General features: G+C 35.2%; 1 protein-coding gene across 1 annotated transcript in view; it reads right to left on the bottom strand.

The window, feature by feature from the left end:
• The window catches only part of LOC119602110 (cullin-associated NEDD8-dissociated protein 1-like), a 73823-nt gene that overhangs the window by 13702 nt on the left and 48119 nt on the right, over nucleotides 1–12002 (bottom strand). The window lies entirely within an intron of this gene.

The following is a 12002-nucleotide window of genomic DNA, read 5'->3' as shown; positions in this document are numbered from 1 at the left end:
AAGGAAATCAAAGATCATATCGTCACGCGTTGCATTTTTGTGCTCGCTAATGTATATGCAGTAGGGTTATTACTTTTTGCAATTTTTTCGAATATCATAAATACCATAGCAAGGTCTTGTAGGACGTGAACAGATGTTAAGAAATATGATATTATTTTTTCGCTATCGTGAAAAAAGTTCCCGCACCAAATGCGAAGAACCCAGCAAAAAAAGTGTGGAAAAAGATGAAAATACTACATAACATCACTACTTCAAATTCGGGTGAAAACCCTATGAATTTTACATTAGCGTGTCATTGGAGGGATGTTGTTCAATTTTGACAACTTTGAACTACATCTAATCTTATTTTTAAAAACAGTAAAAATCCGATATTTTGATGTTAAAAATAAACTACATTCTTTCAATGACACGCTTATGTAAATTTCACTGGTTTTTCACGAAAACTTGGTGTACTCTAAATATGTTATTTGTAGTGACTATTCTACATCTCTTTCCTCACTTTTAACTGGGGTTTCATTTGTAAGAAAAAATCCGATATTTGGATGTCAAAATTAAACCACAGTCTTTCAATGACACGCTTTTGTAAATTTCATTGTTTTTTCGCCAAAACTTGATGTACTTCGAAAAGGTTATTTGTTGTGACTTTTCGGCATATCTTTTCTCATTTTTAACTGGGTTTTCATTTGTAAGGAAATATTTGGTTTACAAATGCGCAAAATATGCAATCGCATTTTTAGATGTGGTTAAGATGTCGTTTGTAAAGTATGACATCAATTATTTTTTGCGGGAAGTTTTGTATAAATATTAATTTTTCTTAATGAGAAAAATAAATATTTTTGCATTTTTGTTACATTATCTTAAAGAGGATATTGTTCATTAAAACCCTGTAATGTAATTTGTAATAAATCGCGATAATATTCCATATTGTAGTTAATAGTTATATGAAAATTATTAAAATTATTTTAGTAAAAATAACGATAAAAAAGCATTTTAGAAATTGTTGTCGGTGCGGGAAGTATTTGAAAATATTTGAAAAAAAGAATAAAAAAAATAATTGCTTTTAAATTTAAAAAAAGTAGGTTTTTATCGAAGCAGAATTACTTGTAATGAGAAAACAGTATTTGCTAAAACTTCTTTGTTACTTTACCGAATTCATACAAATGTCGTATGGTTATTTGTGTATATTGGACCAATAAGTATGGGCATTTCCATTAGAATATCTACCAAGACTGAACAAATAAACATTTACTTAAAACAATAAACAATTACTTAAAAGTCCATCTCCCACTTATAAAAACTAATATTATGTTAAACTTAGGCATAATCAACTATTATTTAAACGTAAATCCCACCAACAAATTTTATGAGGATCGGTACATATTTAATCGTAGTTCCCATATAAGACCACTTTTTACTTTTATCAATAAATTGCTTAACCCGCTCAGGCTCAAAAATAATTTATATCGAGCTAAAAATTTGAAAACTTCTATTAGGATAATTTGAGTATTATGAATCAGGGAAAACTAATATTTTTGAATTTGAGTTTTCCCATAATTTTTAATGACTACTACATATCGTCCGACTTACAATAAGGTGTTACTAATAATCTATATATATAAAATTCTAACGTTACTGACTGACTGATTCATCATCGCGCAGCCTAAACGGTTAAAGCTAAAGAGCTGAAATTTGGACAGGGGGTTGGTCTCCCACCAAATAGATCCACTAAGACGGGATTTTTGGAAATTCGAATGTTTAGGGGGTAAAAAAGGGTAAAAACGGGTAAATTCGGTAACCTCATATCTCCTAAACTAGAAAAGATACAAAGCTTATCGTCGTTCATTTAAAAAATAAGCGCACAGGTGTCTGGTACTTTTTTTCAATTTCGGCCCCTTTAGGGAATAAACGGGTAAAAACTGTATTTTGGTACTTTTATTGCACCCCATGTATCTTTTAAACCAGTGAACATTCAAACAATATTTTTGACTCCTTCATAACTTGACGAAAAAATAAAAATATAAATTTAGTACTTTTTGGTTATTCGGATGTCTAAGGGGTGAAAATTGTACCTATTTTTGGTACTTTTTTCATAAAACATTGATTTTGGTTTATTAACTTATACATATAAATACATAATAACGGGCTCCCACTACGATGTTGCAACATTTTGGAATAGAATTTTTATTTCGTTAATGGGTAGAAAAAAGGTACCAAAAGGGGTAAAAACGGGAAATTTGAATTTATTCAAACATAATGATCCAATTTAGATAAAATTTTTAGATTTAGAAACACTAAATATGCTAATGATGTGTTATTTGGAACCCCGGTACCAAGTGATATTTTTTGGTACTTTATCATTCTTCATCTGGTACTTTTTGAGTTTTCTTTGATATTGAAATCGAAACATGAAATTAATAACAAAGGGACTTTTCGGTACTTTTTCGTTCTACACAGGTATTGTTTTAAGTTTTCTTTAAAATTAATCCTAGAAGCATGAAATTAAGCATGTAGAGCCCGGAGTAAATGAGAATCTATAAAAGGGGACTTTTTGGTACTTTTTTATTACTTCGACTGGTACTTTTTGAGTTTTCTATTAAATTTAACCTAGAAACATGAAATTAAGCATGTAGAGCCCGGAGTAAATGAGAATCTATAAAAGGGGCATTTTTGGTACTTTTTCGTTCTTCAAAAGGTACTTTTTGAATTTCCTATAATATTGAACCTAGAAACATGAAATTAAGTATGTAGAGGATAGATTAAGTGAGAACCTATAAAAGGGGACTTTTGGTACTTTTTCGTTCTTCAAAAGGTACTTTTTGGATTTTTGTATAATATTGAACCTAGAAACGTGAAATTAAGCATGTAGAGCCCGGAGTAAATGAGAATCTATAAAAGGGGACTTTTTGGTACTTTTTCGTACTTCGACTGGTACTTTTTGAATTTTCTATAATATTGAACCTAGAAACATGAAATTAAGCATGTAGAGCCCGGAGTAAATGAGAATCTATAAAAGGGGACTTTTTGGTACTCTTTCGTTCTACAAAAGGTACTTTTTGAGTTTTCTATAAAATTTAACCTAGAAACATGAAATTAAGCATGTAGAGCCTGGAGTAAATGAGAATCTATAAAAGGGGACTTTTTGGTACTTTTTCGTTCTTCTTCTTTTTGAATTAGAAACATGAAATTAAGTATGTAGAGCCTGGATTAAGTGAGAACCTATAAAAGGGGACTTTTTGGTACTTTTTCGTTCTTCAAAAGGTACTTTTTGGATTTTTGTATAATATGGAACCTAGAAACGTAAAATTAAGCCCGGATTAAGTGAGGACCTATAAAAGGGGACTTTTTGGTACTTTTTCGTCCTTCGACTGGTATTTTTTGAGCATGTAGAGCCCGGAGTAAATGAGAATCTATAAAAGGGGACTTTTTGGTACTTTTCCGTCCTTCGACTGGTATTTTTTGAGTTTTCTATAAAATTTAACCTAGAAACATGAAATTAAGCATGTAGAGCCCGGAGTAAATGAGAATCTATAAAAGGGGACTTTTTGGTACTTTTTCGTTCGTCAAAAGGTATTTTCTATAATATTGAACCTAGAAACATGAAATTAAGTATGTAGAGCCTGGATTAAGTGAGAACATATAAAAAGCGACTTTTTGGTACTTTTTCGTTCTTCAAAAGGTACTTTTTGGATTTTTGTATAATATTGAACCTAGAAACGTGAAATTAAGCCCGGATTAAGTGAGGACCTATAAAAGGGGACTTTTTGGTACTTTTTCGTTCTTTAAAAGGTACATTTTGAATTTTCTACAATATTGAACCTAGAAACATAAAATTAAGCATTAAGAGCCTGGATTAAGTGAGATCCTATAAAAGGGCACTTTTTGGTACTTTTTCGTTCTTCAAAAGTTACTTTTTGTGTTTTTTATAATATTGATCCTAGAAACATGAAATTAAGCATGTGGAGTTAATTAGAATTTGTAAAAGTGGGCCCTTTGGTAGACATAAAACTAAGCAATCAGGGACTTGAGTGAAAGAAAATTTAAACTGGAATATTTTCTGGTACTTTTTCGTTCTTTAATGAAATGAAAATATATAAAAAGGCACTGTCTGGTACTTTTTCGTTCTTCAACTGTTTTTTTGCAGATATATATTCATTTACAACAATGATATTTATTTTATTCCATTACGATGAGGGTAGCGAAGCACACTGGGTATAGCTAGTGTGTTATATAAATACTTTCAACATCTTTGTTATCTTGACAGTAAAGATATAGCAGCGGTATACGCTTTTTATGCGATTTTCAATGACTACTTGCCTCCAATGACACCACCGTGTTAAAATAATGCTATTATGTAAGTAAATTTTAGCATTTTAACCCCTTACATGGTAATGAAAGTTTTTATATAAGTTTGTCATTCCGTTTGTAATTTCTACAATGTAATTTCCGACAATATATATTCTGTATATATATTCTGGACACAATTTTTATCACACAAACACACATTATTTATTTTTTTACAATTATCTATATATATAAAATTTTAACGTTACTGACTGACTGACTGATTCATCATCGCACAGCCTAAACGGTTAAAGCTAAAGAGCTGATTTTTGGAAATTCGAATGTTTAGGGGGTAAAAAAGGGTAAAAACGGGTAAATTCGGTAACCTCATATCTCCTAAACTAGAAAAGATACAAAAATAGTTTAAAGCTTATCGTCGTTCATTTAAAAAATAAGCGGACAGGTGTCTGGTACTTTTTTCAATTTCGGCCCCTTTAGGGAATAAACGGGTAAAAACTGTATTTTGGTACTTTTTTTGCACCCCATGTATCTTTTAAACCAGTGAACATTCAAACAATATTTTTGACTCCTTCATAACTTGACGAAAAAATAAAAATATAAATTTAGTACTTTTTGGTTATTCGGATGTCTAAGGGGTGAAAATTGTACCTATTTTTGGTACTTTTTTCATAAAACATTGATTTTGGTTTATTAACTTATACATATAAATACATAATAACGGGCTCCCACTACGATGTTGCAACATTTTGGAATAGAATTTTTATTTCGTTAATGGGTAGAAAAAAGGTACCAAAAGGGGTAAAAACGGGAAATTTGAATTTATTCAAACATAATGATCCAATTTAGATAAAATTTTTAGATTTAGAAACACTAAATATGCTAATGAGGTGTTATTTGGAACCCCGGTACCAAGTGATATTTTTTGGTACTTTTTCATTCTTCATCTGGTACCTTTTTAGTTTTCTTTGATATTGAAATCGAAACATGAAATTAATAATAAAGGGACTTTTCGGTACTTTTTCGTTCTACACTGGTATTTTTTTAAGTTTTCTTTAAAATTAAACCTAGAAGCATGAAATTAAGCATGTAGAGCCCGGAGTAAATGAGAATCTATAAAAGGGGACTTTTTGGTACTTTTTCGTACTTCGACTGGTACTTTTTGAGTTTTCTATTAAATTTAACCTAGAAACATGAAATTAAGCATGTAGAGCCCGGAGTAAATGAGAATCTATAAAAGGGGACTTTTTGGTACTTTTTCGTTCTACAAAAGGTGCTTTTTGAGTTTTCTATAAAATTTAACCTAGAAAAATGAAATTAAGCATGTAGAGCCCGGAGTAAATGCGAATCTATAAAAGGGGCATTTTTGGCACTTTTTCGTTCTTCAAAAGGTACTTTTTGAATTTCCTATAATATTGAACCTAGAAACATGAAATTAAGTATGTAGAGGAAGGATTAAGTGAGAACCTATAAAAGGGGACTTTTGGTACTTTTTCGTTCTTCAAAAGGTACTTTTTGGATTTTTGTATAATATGGAACCTAGAAACGTGAAATTAAGCATGTAGAGCCCGGAGTAAATGAGAATCTATAAAAGGGGACTTTTTGGTACTTTTTCGTCCTTCGACTGGTACTTTTTGAGTTTTCTATAAAATTTAACCTAGAAACATGAAATTAAGCATGTAGAGCCCGGAGTAAATGAGAATCTATAAAAGGGGACTTTTTGGTACTTTTTCTTCATCAAAAGGAATTTTCTATAATATTGAATCTAGAAATATGAAATTAAGTATGTAGAGCCTGGATTAAGTGAGAACATATAAAAGGGGACTTTTTGGTACTTTTTCGTTCTTTAAAAGGTACTTTTTGGATTTTTGTATAATATTGAACCTAGAAACGTGAAATTAAGCCCGGATTAAGTGAGGACCTATAAAAGGGGACTTTTTGGTACTTTTTCGTTCTTTAAAAGGTACATTTTGAATTTTCTATAATATTGAACCTAGAAACATGAAATTAAGCATTTAGAGCCTGGATTAAGTGAGATCCTATAAAAGGGCACTTTTTTGTACTTTTTCGTTCTTCAAAAGGTACTTTTTGTGTTTTTTATAATATTGATCCTAGAAACATGAAATTAAGCATGTGGAGTTAATTAGAATCTATGAAAGTGCGCCCTTTGGTAGACATAAAACTAAGCAAGCAGGGACTTGAGTGAATGAAAATTTAAGCTGGAATATTTTCTGGTACTTTTTCGTTCTTTAATTGGTACTTTCTGAATTTTCTATAATATTGAACTTAGGAACATGAAATTAAATAAAATAAGTCTTTTGGTACTTTTTCGTACTTCACTGGTACTGGTACTTTTAGAGCTTTCTAAAATATTGAATATATAAACATAAAATTAAACACGAAGTATCCTAATTGAACGAAAATTGAAAAAGGATACTTTGGTACTTTTTTGTTCTTTTACTAATACTTTTCTATAATATTGAACCTAAAAACATAAAATTGGACATGCAGCTTCCTGATTGTATAAAAATCTGTATGCGATTTTTTTGGTTTCTGGTTGAAAATTAAACATGCGTCATCCTGATTTAATGAAAATATATAAAAAGGCACTGTCTGGTACTTTTTCGTTCTTCAACTGTTTTTTTTTAATTTTCTGTAATATTGAGACTAGAATCATAAAATCAAACTTAAAGAGTTCTCTAAAATGGGAATTTTTGATATTGCAGATATACATACATTTACAATAATGATATTTATTTTATTCCATTACGATGAGGGTAGCGAAGCACACTGGGTATAGCTAGTTTTAATATATTTTCTTTATCAAAATCTTTTTAATTTTCACAAACCAAAAAATATTTTTTTTAATTAATTAATTATTTAACATTTAATTTTTTGTTGTTCTAATTTCAAATTGAAGGTGCAGTGTAGCATTTTTTAGTAGTAAACAAATTTATGAAAATCGAAAAAATTAAAGAATTTTACATTCTAACAAATATAAAATACATGAAAAATATTATCATGCTTTAATAGATGTAATCTACAATTTAAAATGTAATAATTTAAGAAAATTAATGCAATAAAAACATTGTATTATTATTTCGCCCGATTTTATGCAACTATGTGGGCATTTTATGTGTGGTAAAAAGCTTTTATACACTAACAATTCTAAAGAAAATCTTACTAATAGATATTTAGATTTTTTTAGGTTGGTTTAGGTTTTTTCCGGGAGAGTTGGCCTTCTACAGTAGTATTCTATGGTTAGTACTATGGGATAGTAGGCCGGACACAAATTTTCAGCTGAAGAACTGCCGAAGTCAGAGGGGGTCAAAGTTGGACATTTTGATCATACAGGGTTTTATTCAAATGAGTGTAACTTTCACCTATTGGTCCGAGCAAAAATTGTCCAAAGGAGTTTAGATAGCTATTTCTTCATTCTTCAAAATTTTTTTATTTTTTTTAAATACATACTATATTTTTTTAAATTTTTTTTTTTTGCTTAAAAGAAAGCTTATACAATTTCCTTAAAGGGCACAATTTTCAACATAATTGGATGAAATTTGGCCAAGGACGAAGCCTATTGAAAATGGTTAAAATCGGTCCATTATTTTACCTAGCCCCCATACAACAGAACCCCCCGAAAAGGGCTTCTGAGCTCATAACTATGTTAAATATATCTGTATATCGATGAAAAGCGGCAAAATTAAGTTTTATACAAGTCTTGATGACTTTGCCAAATTTCATAAAGATCGGTCCTCATTAGCTCCCATACAAAGTCCCCTTCAGAAAATTACCAAAATTAACTTATAAACACAAATATCGCGATGAAATTCAGCACAAATAAATATTATATAAATATAAATACATTCACCAAACTTTATTGGGCTTGGTCCATATTTGCCCCTAGCCCCCCATATAAAGCCTCTTTCAGAAAATTAGTTTTTCATCCATAAATTGCTAAAATGTATCGGAACAAGGTAATATTGAAGATAAATGCTTTATTATGAAAAATAAATGTGTACTTTCTTCTGTTATTCAGTTATTATAGTTTTTTTGGACTCGGGAAATTTTTATTAAAATTTAACTAAAATAGTCGTTGGAAAAAATAATATAAATAAGTTATTATAATGTGTTGGGTATGTAAGAAAATATTTTAAAAATATTTGTTTTTAATTTTTTTTGTTTGGCTCGGGGGAGTTTTCCCGTTTTTCCTACCGAGCGCGTCCCCGGATGGATGGGGGTGGTGATAGACCGTCTGTCCTCCCCCAGTTTTAGTTTCACTAAAGCTGAAGGAGGGCAGATTGTCCACCACCTGTAAGTGGTAAGTGATAGCATAGCTAAACTACCTATTACTAAGAAAAGACTATCTGGAGCCCAGAGGAGGAAATTGAAAAAAGATGCTTCAGGGTATCATAGTTAGTCAATCCCACGACACTCCTAAACAAAAATCGGACTCTCTCACAAGATCTGAGGCAAAGAGAATCAGGTCTCCCGAGGATTTAACAACTGAGAATAAACCTTCTTCTAATACGCAGTCGAAGCCAAGCCACACTTCACTCAAAGGAACCTCAAGTCAGATATTTCGAAGACAAACACGTCGGCGAAACCAACCTCGAAGGTAAGGGTATCTCAAAAGAAGCCCCGAAAAACGAGGAACGAGAAGCTAGACAGTGGAAAAGGAAAAGAGCCGCCATCTTACGCCAAAGTTGCCAGAAGAAGACACCGGGACTATCTTTGCTAAGCAGTTTACGATGCCGGTCATCCGACAGGCAAAATTCTAATAGACCAGCAGAGTAAGGTAGAAGATCTGGTGAACAATAATATAATGGACCACGCAATCGCTTTAAAGGGGCAAACAACCAATAGCGTGAGCTGCGAGTTCAGCATGGGCGCGATGTTGTTTTTGTAACAGCTTAAAGTAACAATTTTTAATCCGGGGGTTCTGTATTTAAGTCCAAGCCAAGAAATTGTGCTACTTCAATAGGGTTAGTCCATAAGTTCATTGGGCTAAGTGAAGTAGGATGAGCTGGACAGTTGAATATGTGGTGGGTATCATGGGGACTCTGTCCACATGCTGGGCATATATTGGGGACGGCGCGTTCTATGCGGGACCAGTAGGCGTTGAGCCTGTTGCTCCATCCCGATCTCAGTTGTGCCAGAGCAACTCTTGTTTTTCGCGGCAGGTTCTTCTCTATTTCTGCTATGGGCGGTGGGCGACCTCCAAGAACGACATTCATGCGGTAACCTGAAACCGCGGTATTGATGGCGTCTCTATGAATGTCGTTCAAAGCTGCTGTATACGAATTCCGATCTAAGGGATCCTGAACATTACTTCGTATGCTCTCCTCGTATACACGAAGGTCCTCCCTGACATGCCTCGGAGGAGCATCCAACTGTGTGATGTTAAAGTTGGAATGACTCCTCCGGTGACATCTCAGGAGGAACTGTTTAGTCAGCATGACATTATGTTCCTTGACTGGGAGAACCTTCGTTTCCTCGTGTAGGTGGTGCTCTGAGGTTATTTGCATGTAGCCCGTTACAGTCTGTAGGGCAGCATTTTGGAAGCTTTGAATATTTCTCCACTGGGTATCACACAGCGAAGGAGACCAAACTGGAGCAGCATAATTGCCCACTGACCGGCCAATTGTTTTATAGGTAGCCAACAAGGTTTCTTCGTCCATTCCCCAAGTACTGCCGGCTAGCGCTTTGAGGACCTTGTTTCTACTTCGCAATATATGCGTAATTGCAGTGGCATGAGCTGAGGAAGTAAACAGGGTGTCAAAGGTGACCCCCAAAATCTTTGGGTGGTGTACAGTCGGTATTTGGTTTCCATCGACGACGACGCCTAGGTTCAAGTTTACCTTCTTCGTCCAGGTGGTGAAAAGTCTTCGCTGGTGATAGTTTCAGGTTACGTCCAGTGAAGAAGTTGTGTATTTCTCCGAGATAACCATTCACTCGATCGCATAGCTTGTGGAGGTGTGGGGAGTTTAGAGAGGTAGAAGTTAAACAAACAGGACGCCGCCCTGTGGTACACCCTGTTTAACTCTACGGGTTTTGGAACATTTGTCTCTAAACTCAACGAACGACTAACGGCCACTCAGATAATTTACAAACCATCTCTATAAGTTGTTGGGCATGGTGGACTGCAGGATGTCCTGGAAAAGTGTGGTATGGTTGACGTATAGAAGGCCTTCGATAAGTCTAGCGCCACTAGGAATGTCCTTTCACAAGGCCTCTGCTGGTTTAAGCCTTGTGAGATCTGAGTGGTTATGGCGGTTAATGCTGAGGTGGTGCTGTGCATCTTATGGAATCCATGCTGGTGGCTAGCTGCTGTTAGAGGAGGAGGAGCGCCTCAAGAGTCTTCGCGACTGGTGACAGGAGGGAAATCGGCCTGTAGGATTGACCCTCTGTCGCGTTCTTCCCTGGTTTCAGTATCGGGATGACTCTACCCTTTTTACCGGCATTGGGTATTATCAGGCTGCTCATTGACAGGTTAAAAACCATTGTCAAGTACTTGACTCCCTGTGCCAATCGCCTTAGATGGTTTGGCTGCGTTGATGGCCTCAGCAACTTCAGAAGGGGTTGAAGGTTTGTGGAATGTCCGAGACTTGAAGGTTGTGAAGTTTATCTCTCTGGGGTGCTCAATAAAAAGGTCGGCAAAACGCACGCGAGCACCGTTCAGGGTCGGAAATAGTGGTGCCTGCAAACTTAATCGCGACCATGTCATCCTTCTTCGTCGGGTTTTAGAGAGATCGAACTGTAGACCACAACTTACTAACACCTGAGCTTAGGTTGCAGTTCTTCAAATGATCTAACCATTTATTCCGCTTGTCCTCATTTACCAACCTGCTGATATCGTGATTCAGCTGGACAATACGTGGGTCGTCGGGGTTGATACTTCGGATGTTATCGCGCTCGTCTGCTAGTCTCGCTGCCTCTGCTGGGAAGTGCGGCCGCACTATGGATAGTCGACCAGCAGGAATCATGCGTGCTGCTGCTGCGGTGACAGTTTCGCGGAACTTGCTCTCTGCTTGGTGTACGTTGCTAGGAGCATGAAGATCATTGAAGATGCGATCATTGAATTCTCTGAAGCCGAGCCAGTGCTTTTTTTATGTAGAGTCGGCGTTCTGAGACGATAAAGTCGTTGGGTCGATCCAGACAAACGATTATGGATAAGTGGTCTGAGGCTAGAAAAACTTTACTGCTCTCCAAGTTGCGTAGTTTATCAGACCAGGGCTCGCTATTGTGATGTCTGGAGAGCTGGCGCAGTTACCCATAATCCGTGTGGGGGCATCATCATTTAATGTGCAGAAGGTGGATTCGTCAATTTGTTCCGCCAGTGACGCGCCTCTCTGGTTTTCCCCTAGACTGGAGTGCCAGAGCTGATGATGCGCGTAGACATTATAGAGCTCTAGGTCGGTTTCCCCCGATCTGACTGCAATACCTTGGACATTAAGGTATTGGTCTCTAGCGTTGAGGTCGAGGGAAAGAGCTCTATACTGCACTGTGTTGTGAATTACAAATGCAATGCCCCACCGTTGCTTCTGGTGCGGTCTTTTCGGAGAACGTTGTAACCGTTACAACTGTGAAGACTGGAATTACTCGTCAGTTTTGTCTCCTGGGCCGCGGCAACCACGATGTTGTTTTGCTGCATAAATCTGGTTATCTCGGGTAATTTACTCTGGAGGCCATTGCAGTTAAAC

This window comes from Lucilia sericata, unplaced genomic scaffold (assembly GCF_015586225.1).
Source record: "Lucilia sericata isolate MDLA Ls3-8-SP2 unplaced genomic scaffold, ASM1558622v1 Contig000208F_arrow, whole genome shotgun sequence".
Lineage (NCBI taxonomy): Eukaryota > Metazoa > Arthropoda > Insecta > Diptera > Calliphoridae > Lucilia > Lucilia sericata.
Note: the sequence above shows the minus strand (reverse complement) of the source record. Positions and strands in the feature narration are given on the sequence as shown.